This window comes from Acipenser ruthenus, chromosome 20, assembly GCF_902713425.1.
Source record: "Acipenser ruthenus chromosome 20, fAciRut3.2 maternal haplotype, whole genome shotgun sequence".
Lineage (NCBI taxonomy): Eukaryota > Metazoa > Chordata > Actinopteri > Acipenseriformes > Acipenseridae > Acipenser > Acipenser ruthenus.
In genome coordinates, this window is record NC_081208.1 from 10,379,792 (window position 1) to 10,396,357 (window position 16,566).

Consider the following 16,566-nt stretch of genomic DNA (forward strand, 5'->3'; position numbering starts at 1 on the left):
GACTCTCTCCAGGACACAGTGTCCTTTTGGTAATGCAGTGACCAGAACTGAAGATATCTTAACTAATATCTTCTTCTTGTTATCTAGAATGACTGCATATCATTTGTATTAGCCCTCACATCCCGTTACTTTTAACTCACATGTGTAAAGCACCTATGTGGTTTATAGAGCTGTAAAACATGTCTTCTCTTTTTATACTGCTGGTACACCATTAACAGGGTGTAGCCATGAACCTGTCCCTCTGCAACACTTTGCCCCCAGTGTAAGAAATATAACATTTGTTTGATGTGGTATTTCTTACTGTTGAATTTCTTACATCCACAGGGGGGCCAGGATAAAGGTTACACTCTGATGTACCAGCTGGAAGAGAGGAGACATGTATGAGAGTCTCCAGGCTGTGATACAAAGTGAATTCTCTCAGGTAACCCAGAACAATGGAGTTCGCCTTATTGTTCCTGGTGTATTAGTTATATAAAAACATAAGAAAGTTTACAAACGAGAGGAGGACATTCAGCCCATCTTGCTCGTTTGGATGTTAGTAGCTTATTGATCCCAGAATCTCATCAAGCAGCTTCTTGAAGGATCCCAGGGTGTCAGCTTCAACAACATTACTGAGGAGCTGGTTCCAGACCATCACAATTCTCTGTGTAAAAAAGTGCCTCCTATTTTCTGTTCTGAATGCCCCTTTATCTAATCTCCATTTGTGACCCCTGGTCCTTGTTTCTTTTTTCAGGTTGAAAAAGTCCCCTGGGTCGACATTATCAATACCTTTTAGGATTCTGAATGTTTGAATCAGATCGTCATGTAGTCTTCTTTGTTCAAGACTGAACAGATTCAATTCTTTTAGCCTATCTGCATACGACATGCCTTTTAAACCCAGGATAATTCTGGTCGCTCTTCTTTGCACTCTTTCTAGAGCAGCAATATCCTTTTTGTAACAAGGTGACCAGAACTGAGCTCAATATTCTAGATGAGGTCTTACTAATGCATTGTAAAGTTTTAACATTACTTCCCTTGATTTAAATTCAGCACTTTTCACAATATATCCGAGTATCTTGTTGGCCTTTTTTATAGCTTCCCCACATTGTATAGATGAAGACATTTCTGAGTCAACATAAACTCCTAGGTCTTTTTCATAGATTCCTTCTTCAATTTCGGTATTTCCCATATGATATTTATAATGCACATTTTTATTGCCTGCGTGAAGTACCTTTCACTTTTCTCTATTAAATGTAATTTGCCATGTGTCTGCCCAGTTCTGAATGATGTCTAGATCATTTTGAATGACCTTTGCTGCTGCAACAGTGTTTGTCACTCCTCCTATTTTTGTGTCATCTGCAAATGTAACAAGTTTGCTTACTATACCAGAATCTAAATCATTAATGTAGATTAGGAATAGCAGAGGACCTAATACTGATCACTGTGGTACACCACTGGTTACCTATCTCCATTTTGAGGTTTCTCCTCTAATCAGTACTTTCTGTTTTCTACATGTTAACCACCCCCTAATCCATGTGCATGCATTTCCTTGAATCCCTACTGTGTTCAGTTTGTCAAAAGCTTTCTGGAAATCTAAATAAACCATGTTATATGCTTTGCAATTATCCATTTTCGATGTTGCATCCTCAAAAAAATCAAGTAGGTTAGTTAGACACGATCTTCCTTTCCTAAAACCATGCTGACTGTCTCCCAGTATACTGTTACCATATAGGTAATTTTCCATTTTGGATCTTATTATAGTTTCCATAAGTTTACATATAATAGAAGTTAGGCTTATTGGTCTGTAGTTACCTGGTTCAGTTTTGTCTCCCGTTTTGTGGATCGGTATTACGTTTGCAATTTTCCAGTCTGTCGGTACAACCCCTGTTTCAAGAGACTGCTGCATGATCTTGGTTAGCAGTTTGTAAATAACGTATCCTCCTTTGTAAAAACTTGTGAAAAGTAATCATTTAATATATTTGTTATATTTTTTTTGCCATTTATATCTCTTAGACATTTAACCTCCTCTTTTCATTACTTTTAGTCATTACTTTCGGGGTTTTAAAAAGCACTTCAAATGAGACCATGTTGTGGTCTGAGTTTGCCAATGGATCTCTGACCTCCTTTTTAGTTGTCTTCGTTATTTGAAAAGACTAAATCAAGGAATACCTCCCCTCTAGTCGGTGCCTTGACAAATTGTGTTAGGAAGCAGTCATTTGTCATTTCAATTTCGTCTGTCGTGCTCCCCACCGGGTTTTCCCATTTTATATGGGGGAAGTTGAAATCCCCCATTAATATTGCTTCTCCTTTGCTGCACACTTTTCTAATGTCATTGTATAACAGATTATTTTGCTCGGCGTCTGAATTTGGCGGTCTATAGCATGCTCCTATTATTATGCCCTTCAAATTTTTGTCCATTATTCTGACCCATATTGATTCGGCATTGTTTTCTTTGTCCAGATTTAACACCTGGGCTTCAAGACTATTTCTTATGTATAGCGCTACCCCTCCGCCTCTTCTGTCCTGCCTGTCTTTCCTATACATGTGTACCCACTAATATTATATTCGTCTCCATCACTCTCAGACAACCAAGTTTCTGTAACACATATCACATCGTAGTTACTTGTTAGTGCAGTAGCTTCAAGTTCTAACATTTTGTTTCTGAGACTTCTAGCATTTAGATAAATACATTTAATGGCTGTCTTACCTGAGTTGTTGCCCTTGATTTGATGTGGTCTCCCTTCTGTTTTTTTTTGTTGATTTATCATTTGTGTTGCACTTGAAGTTATCATACTCTCTCATAATTTGGTAGCCCTAGCTGTTTATCATTCAATATTTATTTTTTATTACATTCATTGTGCCCAATTATTTGAACACCTTTTTCTCTTCAATGTAGAACGTCTAATTCTGGAGTGTCAGGGCTTTCGTTTTTTCTATGCTGTATGAGATTATTGTTTTCAGTTACATTTAATTTTTTTTTCTGTCACAATATGCATAGTAACTCGACAGTACTTGCACACTTCAGTTGCACCTTCTTACCTTTGCTGTCTTCCACAATGAAATCCTTATGCTCACAGGCATATTCCTCTCGGGTTTTTGTGTGTTTAGGCAGTTTTTTTACATTTCGCAACAATTTGCAATTCTGTTTTAAATTCCATGAGTGTGTAAATACTCCTTATCAAAGTGGAATATAACATTAAATATATTATATGTATTTACTATATTTATTACATTTATATAGCGCTTTTTATACAAAAGTATCACAAACGTTCTACATCAGGACTGCCCAGTCCCTGACCACATTCCGGCGCCTCCTTAAGACTCACCTCTTCAAACAGCACCTGTAGAACTCCTCTGTTGTATCCTGGGACACTATCACCCTTCATTTAAATATGCTTTATTTTGCTCTTATCTGCCCCCTATTTTACTGCATTTAATCCTGTACCTCAGAATATTGTAATCTCCCAAGTGTTTAATCTGTAGTATTTTGTACTTAATCATATCCTGATGTAACTATCACTACTTAATCATATCCTGATGTAACTTTCACTATTATCTGCTGTATTATTGAATTGTGGTTTGTCACACTTGAGAATTATTGTATTTCTTGTTCTTATTGTATGACTTATATTGTAACACTTGAATGTATTTGTATTTGCTTGCGATTGTAAGTCGCCCTGGATAAGGGCGTCTGCTAAGAAATAAATAATAATAATAATAAAGCACTGTACAGTACATAGCAGAAAAAAGAACAAACCACAATACATTTGTATAGCATGTTACACATAACAACTGCCCATTTAAATCTCGCAATCTTCCAATAGAAATGTAGGAATTTGCTGCCACTCAGTAGTTGGCATGGGTTTAGTATTCAGAACAAATCAATGTGAGATACAAGTCAGGAAGAGGGACATTGCTCAAGTGCACTGGGAAAGGTATTTTTTTTGTAGGTTATTTTTTATTTTTTCACCGGGAATGGAGTGAAGTTAATGTGAATTGAATAACCATTTCCAGTGTTTATCGGTTAAAACTGAAAATCAGAAGCCCTAACTATAATACAATGGCACTATATGAAACAATGGATTAGATAATAAATACTTCTATCTGTACATCATTAGAATATTTCATTTCTGTTTAATATCCTGTTATGATTTTTTGTATAATCTTCAATTGCTATTTCTGCTTATGTCATTATTTGAGTTTCTTCTGAAAAGACTCCTAAAAGCTACATACAGTTACATAGCTCAATATATGACTGAGGCTCGTTACACCCAAACATTGTCCTATTCAAGCACATGAAAATACTGATTTAAAAAAGTAAATTCAGGGCTTTAACATTTATGCAAATACATTTAAAAAGTGTTTAACAGGGGGCTGTCTGTTTATCATTCGGAACGTCACCAGCTTACACAGTTTGACAATAAATAGAAGCAGGTGAGCTGCTTTTCTGACTGTCCCCCCTGGTAAAAATGAAGGGCTTTGAATATGAGCAGCCTACACACATACTGCGGTATAAGAGTATAGATTTCTTTATTTCTGTGAATTTAAAAAGTCTATCTGCAGACAATTTGCTGTAGGATATTTGCCACTATAGCAACAATATGTGCAATTTATTTTTGAAGGGTTCAGGTTGTAAGAGATTTATTCATTCAGTCATTTTCTCATACATTCATTCATTCAACCATTTCAACAGTGTCTCTGATCAAGGAGACACCTGGCACACAATTGTATTCTCATGCATTTTATTACAGCAGGTTCGTGCTGGAGATGTGTGCTTACGCTTGCATTAGTTAGGACAAGCTTATCATCCTACTGTATGTATCGTAACGATAACAGCTTCCTATCTTTAATAAGTGCAAAGTTTCAAAATCTATTGTCTTACTATTAACAGTACCTGCAATGCTATCATCTTTTGAAGGGATTGTGGTTCTTTGTGGTTCTTTGCTTGTATTTTATACTTTCATTTGGAATATGCAGTTGGTATAAGCAGACAACACCAGAAGTAAAGGTTGCTGGTACCAAATTACTTCCTGTTCAAGTTTTATTCCAATCATGTAGCTGCAACCAGCCTCTGTGACCTACTAGACAGGAAGTGGTTAGATACCAGGAATAAACTGGTTTACACTAGTTTTTTTTTTTGTTGTATTTACAGCGTTGTACTTGAAAAATCTTCCACCCTATTTGAGCAAAAAACCAAGTGAGTGCTTCAGACAACACCAACAACCTCCTGGTCACATGTGAAGTGGTTATTATTATTATTATTATTATTATTATTATTATTATTATTATTTATTTATTTCTTAGCAGACGCCCTTATCCAGGGCGACTTACAATTGTTACAAGGTATCACATTATACATTATTTCACATTATACAGATATCACATTATTTTTACATACAATTACCCATTTATACAGTTGGGTTTTTACTGGAGCAATCTAGGTAAAGTACCTTGCTCAAGGGTACAGCAGCAGAGTCCTCCACCTGGGATTGAACCAACCCTCCAGTCAAGAGTCCAGAGCCCTAACCACTACTCCACACTGCTGCCCTGTTGCATATCTGCCAAGCCTTTCAGTTTCAGGCAAAGCCTCTTTGTAGTGCATTCAGCAAAACAGCTTGGTGACAAAGTGGAGGTTTGACCCTCAGCAGGAATTGCACCTGCACAGAAGAGTTTCTAGGCAGCGCAATGCATTTCATTTTGGAGTGCAAGCTCTGAATCTGGTGAAGACCTTTATCTAACATCTTTAAAGAAAAGGCAGGAGGCTAGATATTGATTGTCATGGTAACCTCCTATGACAAAGCAGATGGAGCAGCCGAATGATGGCTACAAATCTAGTTCACCAATTTCTCAGCCTGCTCCAGTGACACTGGCTCTCCAGCGAGGTCTTTGCAATCAGGGAAGAAAAAAGAAGGCATTACAGATGCAGAAACCCAGACAACATGAATGTTAGCAGCTGTATGCACCGTGCTGATCCCTGTCTGGCAATACAATGAATGAATGAATGTGGGATCACCTGCTACTTGGAGCAAACTAAAACCATTGAAGTAGAGCTTACGAGTTTTACAGAAATACTTTCAATACCACATGTTGCTGCATCCGATACACTTGCAACCCTGTGTACTTGAAGAGGCTCCAACAATTCAATTCCAGAGATGCACACATTCAGCAGACAGCTGTGTGTTTTATGCTTTTCTTTTGAATTGCTCAATTTATTTTGAGGACGCTGCAAGACTCCATTTGCCAGAAATTCCCATCAGACCTTAACTTAAAGGTAAGAGCAATGATGTCTTATAGATTTTGCTCTGCGTGACAGAGTTAGCTGTTTTGTTTTTGTGCTTTGAGATTTGTTGAAATGTAAAACTTAATAATAATAATAATAATAATAATAATAATAATAATAATAATAATAATAATAATAATAATAATAATAATAACAATGATAATAATAATAATAATAATAATAACAGAAATTACAATTATGCTGGATTTAAAGCCTTTTCTATGATTAAATGAAAGCTAAGGTCTTGCAATTACAATACTGCATAATATGTAGTAGTAATAACAATAATAATCATAATAGTTATTCTGGATTTAAGGAATTATTTTGTATTATTGAATAAAAGTTACTACTACTACTGTTGATCTAAAGCATTTTTTCTGTAATTGAATAAAGCAATGTCTTGTAACTATAATAATAATAATAATAATAATAATAATAATAATAATAATAATAATAATAATAATAAGCATGTGTATCAAGTCTAGACTGATACATCATGTATTTTCCCAATAGAACAACAGGTGCATCAATACTTTTAACTGAGAAGACATTTCATGTTAAAACATGGAAAGTGTTTAACATGGACTGTAAAGGAATAGTGTGGCTCTACAGGTCCAGATCCACAGTGAAGCTGACATGTCAGAGGACTGCAGAGCTGTTACGGTTTCAGAATCACATTCCTGGTCACAGAGTCAAGATTACTTACTTTGAATCGTAATACGGATGGACTTTCTTTATGTTCGCTGTTACAGTCCTGACATAACCGTGTTTATTAAAAATGAGAAAAACAATCATTGCTATACTTTAATTTCTATAATGCAAGACTTAAAGACATTTTACTATAATATACTAATATATGGTTTCTGTATATTTTGTTGGCAATAGAATATTGTTTCACAAAACATATCTAGTGCCAAAGCTCTTTTGTGAACTGAATTTTTAAAATCCACATATACAGATATCAACACTATTCTGTATTGTACTTCAATAATGAATGTTGTAGCCAACAGAAAGATTTATTACAATGTACCCTTTTTTATGAAGGAGTCTGACTTGAAAGCGAAACGTCTTTCTGTGCCAGATTGCATTGTATTAAATTAATCAGGACACATGGTGGCGTCATTGGCAAGTGATCCTTCCAGCCTCTGGAAAACCAATGTACTTATCTGCGTCTGGAGTCCTGGATGTGGGGCTGAATCTTAAGTAAGCTTTGGTGGTTGGAGAGGAGTATATATTGTAAAGTTTAATAGAGGCTTTGGCAAGCTTCATTCTATTCGCTTGGTTATGTGTTTATAACCAATTTTTCACAGCATAATGTGTCCGGAACACTTTACCTTTTATTGAAAGCTTTTCCATTGTACGGGATTAAAACCTTGTTTATTAAAGTTTTCAATTACTTTTTGTCTTATTTTTTTTAAACCAGAGATGCACAACCAGTTTGAAAATCAGTCAAGTCAGCAATTGGGAATCTTTTCAAAACCAAGAGAGGGGCTGGAAGGGAGCAGCAGGTATAACAGAAGCCAACCTTTGTTCTAGAGCTCAGATAGTTTAGAGAAGGGCTGGGAGGGAGCAGCAGGTATAACAGAAGCCAGCCTTTGTTCTAGAGCTCAGATAGTTTAGAGAAGGGTTGGGAGGGAGCAGCAGGTATAACAGAAGCCAGCCTTTGTTCTAGAGCTCAGATAGTTTAGAGAAGGGCTAGGAGGGAGCAGCTGGTATAACAGAAACCAGCCTTTGTTCTAGAGCTCAGATAGTTTAGAGAAGGGCTGGGCTTGAGTGCCTCTTTATTTTGTATTTAGTTTTTTTTTCCTATAAATTTAGTCGTTGTCAATTATTTTTATTATTTTCTCCCAATTTGGAATCGGCAATTATTTTATTATGCTCAGCTCACCACTACCACCCCTGCAGTGACTTGGGGGGGCGAAGACAAACACACGCTGTCTTCTGAAGCGTGTGCCGTCAGCCGACCGCTTTTTTTCACACTGCGGACTCACCATGCAGCCACCCAAGAGCTACAGCGTTGGAGGACAACACAGCTCTCGGGCAGCTTACAGGCAAGCCCGCAGGCGCCTGGCCAGACTACAGGGTTCGCTGGTGCGCGGTGAGCCGAGGACACCCTGGCGAACCTAGCTCTCCCTCCCCCTGGGCGGCGCTCGGCCAATTGAGCGCTGCCCCTTGGAAGTTCCCGTCCTCGGTCGGCAAAGGAATAGCCTGGACTCGAACTCGTGACGTCCAGGCTATAGAGCGCATCCTGCACTCCACGTGGAGCGCCTTTACTGGATGCGCCACTCGGGAGCTCCATTTTGTATTTAGTTTTGATTGATTTGTTTAACCCTTTTGTTTCTTTATTCTCTTGCTACTGTGTGTGAGAAGCACTGAATTGCTGCTCCTGCACTAGCCAGCCTTGAGCATCCAGCTGTGCTACCACAGCAACCAATTTCATAATTAATATCAAACAATCAACAATAATCAATCAGAACTCTATTATTCAGAACCAGGGAGCAAAACAATGACTCTTCACAAAAGCCTTCAAATAGAATAGAAAACATGCATGTGTGTATTATTATACATAGAAATATAAACATGCATGTGTGTATTATTATACATAGAAATATAAACATGCATGTGTGTATTATTACACACAGTAATATAATACATGTATTGAAACAAACTATGAATTCTATTCTTCTCTATATGTATTCTTCTCTATACTCTATGTTTTCATTAGATTCTGACATTGTGCATGTGATACTGGGCAGTTAGCTTCGTGAGGGACAAGGCTACAAATAGAACACCAGGGGGATAAATTCAACAATGAATGTTTAATTTAGGCTTGCAAAATAATTGGTGCATCTCAGCATCACTCTTCACCATAAAACAAATAAATCTCAAGCAGTACCAATATCAGACTGGTGCTAGACTCCTTCTGCAGTCTACGACTGAAGCAAGCAGAGGTGCAACACCATAATAATAGATTGTAGATCAAATTTCCATTATTTTTTTATTTATTATTTAAAAGAACAACGTTGAAAACAGAGCCAATCTGCAACCCCACTGCAGACTCCTTCTGCAAATAACAATCCAATCTGCAACTACACTGCAGACTCCTTCTGCAAATAACAATCCAATCTGCAACTACACTGCAGACTCCTTCTGCAAATAACAATCCAATCTGCAACTACACTGCAGACTCCTTCTGCAAATAACAATCCAATCTGCAACTACACTGCAGACTCCTTCTGCAAATAACAATCCAATCTGCAACTACACTGCAGACTCCTTCTGCAAATAACAATCCAATCTGCAACTACACTGCAGACTCCTTCTGCAAATAACAATCCAATCTGCAACTACACTGCAGACTCCTTCTGCAAATAACAATCCAATCTGCAACCCCACTGCAGACTCCTTCTGCAAATAACAATCCAATCTGCAACTACACTGCAGACTCCTTCTGCAAATAACAATCCAATCTGCAACTACACTGCAGGCTCCTTCTGCAAATAACAATCCAATCTGCAACCGCACTGCAATTGAAGCTTGCGTGTATGTCATTGGCAAAAAGGATATGCGCATGGCTAAATCATCCAGTTAGGATTAGGATTATAATTAGGATTTCACTGACATTTTCATAGCACTATAAAAGCATATAGATTGTGGTACTTGCTTCCTTACTAAAATAGAGTGCTGTCATTTGTTAAAGGCAAGCATGGAGCATCCCCCAGCAGTTGCTGCTGACATTCTCTGTCTGGTGTGGACTTGCCCATACATTGAGACTGCATGTCTACATCCACTGAATTGGTTGGAAGTGTAAGGCAAAGCTTTGCCAAGTTATTCAGATGTGGAAATCAATTAGAAACAGTCCCAAAACTCGGTTACCCAAAGGCATCTGGCATTCTTTAATAAAGGCAATATATGAAGCACGTTCGTTGTCATGTATTTGTTCCATCCAGGAATTTATTTTATCAGTACTGAGTCAAAACAAAGAAAACCTGCCTATATTCGGGTCTAAAATTCTAACTGCATTTAAATAGTAAACAGCAGGTTGTTTGAACCGAGGCAGCTGTGCTTGATTGTACCTGTAGCGCTGATTTAACTTGGGTACAACCAACACAATAATACTTTTTTGTCTGCGCTGACTTTCCAGTTTGTTTTCTGAAAGCTGTTGTTTGTTTTAGGTTCTGTTCAGCAGCCTCTGTAGTAGCCTTTTGTTTAATGTATGATTCTTAAGCTAAATAGCGATTGATCGTATTTTCTTTGTCACATTACAAGATGTGCAATACAGTTACCATCATCTGCATGTACATTTGGGAAATGTCTTGACACGATCCTCAGCTGAAATATACTTTGCTTGTTTTGCTTTGTTGTCCATTTCTGGTATTTTATGTCTAATGCTGAAAACTAGATTTTAGCAACCTAAAAAAAAAACAGTACAGCAGGTCACAGAAAAGCCAGTACAGACACGCTGATAGGCAGATTAAAACATCATTGTCATCTGAACAATAAATAAGAAAGTTAACCGCTTTGGGGTTTTTTCTTTTTTTAATTATATTTCTCAAAGTTTTTGTTTTTGCCTAAGTGTAATGCACACAGGAAGGCAAAGGAATAAAAAAGCCTATCTACAGAAGAAAGATACGTAGTTTGCGTCACTTGTGTTGTGCAGTAGTTCATTTAAACAAGGTTTCTATCCTCCCCGCACCCACTGAAAGTGTCCCGATGTTTCACTCTTGCTATCTGGTCACCCTACTGCAGGCTCCTTCTGCAAATAACAATCCAATCTGCAACCGCACTGCAGACTCCTTCTGCAAATAACAATCCAATCTGCAACCGCACTGCAGACTCCTTCTGCAGTCTATTAATCCAATCTGCAACCAGACTGCATGGGTCACGTTTTTGTAAAATTGTTGTTATGAATTAATTCACCAACTTCCCTGAGAGTCCAAGATTTAAAATCCCTCTGTCAAGTTCTGCCAGCCCACAGTCTGGGTCTCATTGAGATTTGATCTGCTGCTGATGGAAATGAATAAGTGATTTGAAATCGCTTTCAAGTCAGTCCCAGTGGCAGCTGCAGACATGTCAATAGAATCGCACATTATTCAGTACAATGCAGAGACAGCAGAACCATGTTTTAAAAAGGTTAGATTTAACATACACTATCAGTTTAATTGGGTCTTTAAAATGGTCTCAACAGTGATCCTACAACAGTCCCACGGAAACATGTCATCATGTTTCCCACCTTCTTTCTATTGGGTTGTGTGACAGGGAGACCCTGTCGCTGGTTCTTGACTGCATGTGTGCTTTATGGAAGTGGCTGGGACACACAACAGGAGAGGCGTTGCTAAGGAACCAATTGAGCAGTTAGGCTCACCAGGCGCTGAGCTGATGGGGAGGTCCTGATTGACTGGGGGGCGTGCCTGGGGAGGCTGCGTGGAGCTCAAACAGCGGGAGCCCAGAAGTAGGTTAGGGGATGTTGCTCCCAAACCGTGTGTAGAGAGGGTTTGCGTAGAGTAGTAGGTTTCTGGAGCAGGGCGTTTCTTTTAGTGAGACTAGCACTTGTCTTGTGCGGCAAACTTATTTTTATATTTGTTTTCTTTATTAAATGTGACACTAGGGCTACCATTGCTGGTACCCTAGTTTCAGCACTTATGTTGTAATGAAATCTGCGCGCCCTTGCGACGTGTCAACACCCAATGCTGTGTCTGCCTCATGATTATTCAGTGATGACCCACACACGGAAAAAACCCTTCTGTTACAGGTTGTTACAGTGACACTGTAGGATTTGTATGGACTGTTGTCACAAACAATTCAGCTTTCATTCTGAGAGTATGTACAATTCCTCATCTTCTTGTTCTTTGCCAACCTGGCTCCCTGCCCAGGATCCCTCACACTCTCTACTCTGAAATACAGATGCCAAACGGCAGCACAAAAACATTGCTGAATTGAGCAGCATCACCACTATCAAGTGAATCTGAAACCCAGTAGAATTCCAGAATGTTCTCCTGAAAAAGGTACAGTGGTGTGGTGTGAAGGGTGAGTCATACAGTCAGGGGAGCGCAGGGGTCACTGATGTCTCCCCAGGTAAAGGCATGACCACATGGTGTGCAGGGTGAGTCATACAGTCAGGGGAGCGCAGGGGTCCCTGATGTCTCCCCTGGTAAAGGCATGACCACATGGTGTGCAGGGTGAGTCATACAGTCAAGGGAGCGCAGGGGGTCCTGATGTCTCCCCTGGTAAAGGCACAGTGGTGTGGTGTGCAGGGTGAGTAATACAGTCAGGGGAGCGCAGGGGGCCCTGATGTCTCCCCTGGTAAAGGCATGACCACATGGTGTGCAGGGTGAGTCATACAGTCAGGGGAGCGTAGGGGTCCCTGAAGTCTCCCCTGGTAAAGGCACAGTGGTGTGGTGTGCAGGGTGAGTCATACAGTCAAGGGGAGCACAGGGGAGCATCCTGGCTTTGCTGGGGTTTCCACAGGGAGTGTCGCATTGGCTCTGCTGTTCTTGAGGCAAAACCGACAGGGACTGTTTTGACTCATTGCACTGCAGTGGACTCTACTGGCCAGGCGCCCAGTGAGCTCAAGCGGACACCTGTAGGTCTGTCCTCTAGAGGCTAGTAGCTCGCCGACATCCGCTCTTGAGCTGCTGGTTGTAAAGAGGCGATTGTCTCGTAGATCAGAGGATGCCTACTAACCTTTAGTTCTCCTGAGCTGTGGGGAGGTGCTGTGATGAGTCAACATAAAAAAATAAACAATATAAAAAAGACAAGATCTCTCATCACTTTCAAAATGCAGAGGCCTCTTATCAAAGGCTCTGAAAAGGGGATGTCATATTTCAGCCATGAACTTTATGTATATATGGGTGTTCATGGGAGCTCATGGCCTTTGCCAACTTTCTGTATGTATAGGATAACATTTAAATTACAATACAGGACACCATTCTTGCACAAATCTATTCCACAGTCCCATGCAGGGGTGACATTTTCAACAAAAAAGTGCAGGTACTCATATGCACAGCCAGGTATAAACATTTTAAAAATTGAGACAATTTGTGTGCCAATGAATAAATACTTTAAAAATGTATACATATTGGTACACGATACATTTATAAATACAAAATAAGCCTTAGAAAATAACTGATCAATTATAACCAATTCACCATAAACAAGGAGGCTGGAAATACTGAAAGCTTTGTACCCTCCGCTTGTATCACTCAGTCATGTAGAGGGAGTTTTGTTTCAAGATATCCTAAAAAAGGGATGATATAAAAATGGTATAAAAAAACAACTGTGCTATGAACAAATAATACAAAAAGGTCTAAGTCAAACAATGCACAATAGGGGCTAAAATACCCCTCAAATGTATTATGTAACAGGTGCTACTACTACTAATGATGTACTTGGCCATTTTAATCTCCATAGTATTCTCTGAAATTCTCCCCGTACTTTCCAGACCCTGGGTGCTCACCTACAACAGGGCCTGGCCATGCTACAATGATAGCCTTGGATTATATCCCAGTTTCTTTTATTTATTTTGTATTTATTACTTATCTTACAATAATATGTTCTGTGTGCTTCTCTGTTGTGTTTCTGTGTAGATTAATTACCATGATCTATTCCAGAAAAAGATTTTTCAGGCAGAAACAGTATAAAAGTCGACTTTTATTTTTATTTGATCCCTGGTATAGTGGTTTCTGCACAAGAAACAAAGTGGCAAAAGACACGTTTTCATAAAGTAATATCATTACTGTGGTTTACTTTTTTTTAGATGTGCTCGCAAGTGAAAACTCACATTTAACTTAAATAAACTCTTCAAAATGTTTTAGACAAGGGGGGATTGTACAAGGAAAAAACACCTCACCGTTTTTGGTTTTTGTTTATTACAGTCCTCATAACAGAAAATACTAGGCACAACAAAATACAATGTTGATCACTATGCTTAACATTTACCTAGCAAGTTGGGCCAGTGTTTGAAAAGCACACCTCCATCTGTATCCCGATTCTGACTCCCAAATCCAGGTTTTTAATGTTATTGTTAATCCCTACTGTCCCACACATCACTTGCCATTTTAGAAAATTTTGCACAAATTCTGGCAATGTGGTAAATCAATGCAAGGCAAAAGCGTTATGATAATTATTTCTAATATTTATCAACTATGTAATTTATGGCGAACACTGAAATGGATTTTTGCCTTCAAATTCATGTGCAGCAATGTTTGTTTTGAATATTTCAGATGGTTTCTAAAATAATTACTTCATAATAATGATAATTACTCTGTTTTCACGTTGCACTGCTGAAGTCTTCTCTCATTGATCAACGAATGAGCACTGACATAAAGTGAAATGGGCGGAGATTTGTGACTCATGCCAAAATGAAATCTGATCAGAATGAAAGCTTGGCCAATCAACATGCAGTGATTATACAGACGTTAATGGTGACCAATAGCAGCTAACAGAAACAGAAGCAGTATGAGGAAACAGAATGCAAGCAGCACGAACTGTGCTGAATGAAAGTGCATTTGAGAAACGTTGCCCTAGTGGACTGTGTGAGTGGATGGATTGCATCCACGTTGGATAAATAAGTCCCGGTACCCAGTACCGACATCAGTACTGGCAGAATTTCACCCCTGGTCCCATGCCTTTTATGGACCCCGCGTCAAGGCTGTGCTTCACTGTGATATATATCTCAACCCTGAATCCTTTATAAAAACCAGACCTCACTTTGACCCCAGGCATGCTTCATCACTGCCTCGAGTTTGTAAGCACATAGAATCACAAAGACATCAATAACAGGTTCATTCCAGAGCAAACTTCATTAACCTTAAGAGCACATCAGTCTTATTCCTAATTACAGATGCTGTCAATGTGAGCAGGCAAAAAGGCTCTGGGGTTCAAATAAGACTCTGTATTGGTTTTGAATCTGTTTACTGTATCAACAACTATATCCTCTAGCAACAAGTATGCATCAGATCTTCTGAAACAGATGAACTGGAACAAAAAGTAGATTAGACTTTGTGGTACCGATTTTGGAAAATAGAAATAAAAACTTTAAATAAAGGCATGAGATAGATTGTTTTAGAATGATCACCATAAAAAAAGTATTGGGATGGTAAAAACAAATAGAAAATGTTAATGCTAAGGTCGTCTCTCTAAAAGAGATCGAAAACCATGTTATAAAAAAATGCTGACTAGGAGAATTATTTTAATGTTATTTATTTACACCCAAAAAACTGAATTGTGAGACTGGACTGCCTTAGCACCCCTTCTTCTCTTGAAGCTCCTGTCGTGAAATTTTCTTCCCCAACTATCACCTAGCTATGAGAACCTTAGGAGGTAGAGGTGACAGTTAATCAGAACAGCCTATACAAAATAAACCAGATCAAAATACATTTACATAAAATACCTGTGATATCACAGGACAGTTGATTCCAGGATATTAGGGATGATATTCATTGCATTTGTACCCCTGTGCTTTGCATGTCATAAGGGCTGACATCACTTATTAGATAAATATTGTAATTTAAAATGAAAATCCATGTTTGCTATAAAGGGTGTTCACTTAAAACTGCATGTTTGAGGCCCTGTTTATTGAATAGAAGCACATGACAGGGAGGATTAGTGAAAGTATTTGTATTATTTAATCTATAATCTCCAAAACGAATTCAGTGTGTCATCTCTGGCAGGTAGGCGCCAGCACCATCTAGTGCACAGCAGTGTATTGCCAGTAAAGAAAGATCATGTCAGGGGTTTGTTTGCGTAACTTTACAGGCAAGTATATTTTTTGTAATAACCTTCTCTTCTATACCCCACAGGTTGGTTGGATCTCAGACGCACCGCCGGACCCCCGCAGGAGAGCACAGAACCACACAGGCAAATAGGTAAAATGGTTTAATTCGTCCACGAAAGTCCAACTGGCTCCTTGCCAATACAGATCCCACGCTGGCCTCCAGGGGGTGCTTCCTCCCTCCCTCCCTACGTGACGTCAATCCTGGAGAAACAGTGAAAACAATCTGTCCTTAATACCTGCTCTCCCCTCCCCGTCTCACTCTCTGAGCAGGGCTAATTTACACACCCTGCATTCGGCCCCTCCCTACAAGAGTATTAGTCTTCTGACACAGCCACTGATACTTAACTCTAGTAGGTGAGAGCCTCTCTTATCGGGGTGTCTGCAGGTAATACAGCAGTCCGTCTTCTTGCAATCCTTCTTCTGGAACGGAGGAAGAGAGAAGGCAAGTCCTGGAGGCAGACTAAACTACAATGCGTCAGCAATAGCAATACAGTAAAGATATCTTCCAGTCCAACAGTATACTTATTCCATT